The sequence below is a fragment of the Lupinus angustifolius genome, chromosome LG08, assembly GCF_001865875.1.
Source record: "Lupinus angustifolius cultivar Tanjil chromosome LG08, LupAngTanjil_v1.0, whole genome shotgun sequence".
Lineage (NCBI taxonomy): Eukaryota > Viridiplantae > Streptophyta > Magnoliopsida > Fabales > Fabaceae > Lupinus > Lupinus angustifolius.
In genome coordinates, this window is record NC_032016.1 from 24,294,823 (window position 1) to 24,297,289 (window position 2,467).

Genomic DNA, 2,467 nt, shown 5'->3' on the forward strand with positions numbered 1-2,467 from the left:
ACAACTGCATGCAAAGGTCTTCCCAATCCATACTTGTCACTCCGGTAATAACTTCTCCTTCTATCGGAATGCCAAGTTGGTAAGCCACATCTTCAAGAGTGACGGTGGCCTCTCCACATGTAAAGTGGAAAGTATGTGTTTCCGGCCTCCATCTCTCGATCAATGCTAGTAATAGATGGTTGTTGATTTCTGCTGGTCCAATTGTCAACAAGTTACCAAAAGCAGTGATGCGAATAACTTGTAACACCGGCTCGGAAGGTAGTGACTGCCAGAAACAATATCTCGGTCGAAAACTACTTTCAATGCCATTCCATACATCATTTGATATATGGTCATTTTGCATTGTAAGTAGTGATGTGTCAATTGGCCCTGGATTAAGATAATCCATTTAAAAGTGTTTAAGATGAGATGAGAAGAAAATGTGAATAAGTGATTGAAGTGAAAGAAGGTAAGGTATGGAAGTGAGGAGGTATGAGGATATATTTATAGGAGAAAAAATAAGTGGGTGAGTGTAGTGAATTCGGTGAAAAATTAAATTGAAGGAAGTTTGGTGGGAAATTAATTTGCCCTACCTAAATCGGCAATTACAATGCCGATTTCAATTAATTTGCCCTAGCCTAAATCGTGGGTGCCAGTGCCGATTTCATTGGAAATTTTTTTGGCCAGAATGAATCTCGGCAATGGCACTGCCGATTTTCATTTAAATATTTTGGCAATAAATACTATGCCATCAATATAATTAATATACCTATCTAATGAATATTATGCACTTAATGAATATTATGCAGAAACAATATTCAACCACTCACTAAATTTAATGAATTCAACCATAAATATATTTAATTCGGTCAAACAAACTATTGAATGCACTTAATGAATATAATTAATATGCCTATCTAATGAATATAAATATAATTATTATACCTATCTAAATCGGCTACCCTATTGTCGTTTTATACAAAAGTATTTAACCTAACTCGGCACCTTCATTGCCGATTTGCATGGGAATTAAATTTTTTTTTGTACATAACTCGGCATCTGCAATGACGAGTTGCATGGAATTTAATATTTCGAATTTTTGTAAATATTTGGAAATCGGCAACGTGGTTGCCGATTTTTGTACGTATAAATTGCCCTAATTTCAATTCTACACATCATTCCATTCTAGGTGCTCTGCACTTTAAAACAAAAGAATCTCTGCATCAAGAAAAGAATCTCGGTATCAACCATTCAAAGATGTATAGTCATTCAACACTGCAAAATTGTAAAGATGTATAGTCATTCAACACTGCAAAGTCTTATGCACATTGGACTCTTGCACATTATGTATAGCTATTCAACTCCTGCATACTACCACACTGCAAAGTGATTCTGCATTATGAATAGCTGTTCAACTCCTGCACACTATCACACTTATTTCTAATTTAAAGTGTTCTGCACACTGGACTCTTGCATTTTTAAATTCTAAGCACCACACACTTGCACACGTTATATATTTATATTTATAGTATGTAATTATATTATATTTATAGTATATTTATATTATATAGTTTTAGTATATTTATTTAGTATATTCAATTAGTATATTTATAGTACATAATTATAGTATATTCACTACACATATTTCAGAAAAGAAGTTTATATCAATATAAATACATTATAAAGGTAATGAGTAAAAAATAAACTACTGTTACAAATGTTGCTTAGAAGTTTTCCTGTTATGACCTTCAGTTCTACACCATCCACATTTTTTAAGTTGTTCACCTTCAACTTCATCCATCTCATTGTGAATGCGTGTAGTCTTTGGTCTTCCACTTCTTTTCCTATGCATAACAGGATTAGGAATGAATGTGGGACCTGAATAAGGAGGCCAATATTCTTCATTACCAAGTGGTTGAAACTCATGTCCATAAACCTTCTGGAGATTATCTAGGCGGTAAATTGTTGAGATAAATTGGCTGCAGTCTAAATTCAAAGAACCGCACGTTGCGATAGTATGAGAGCACGACAATCGTAATGATTGAAATTCTCCACAATCACACCAATTCTCAACAAGTTTTACTGTATACAACCTTTTACTTGCCGACCACCAGATCTAGATACAACTTCAACTTCAGAGACTCCAGTCTCTCGTGAAAAATTACGAACGATTTGACATGTAGATTTACGTTGATTTTCTTTGATCACCTTTGTTAATTCTTTGCAATATACATGTCCTGCCATAACCATGTTAGAGGCTTCATTTCGATGTTCATTGAACCATTCGTTTAGCCTATAATATGTTGCTCTAACAAGTGCAGTGATAGGAAGAGCTCTTGATCCTTTCAAGACACCATTAATGCATTCAACAAGATTTGTAGTCATGTGCCCATATCGTCTCCCTTCAACATATGCCTGGCTCCATTTCTCTTTTGGAATCTGGTCCAACCATGCACGAGCCCTTGAATTTTTTTCACGCAACGAATTC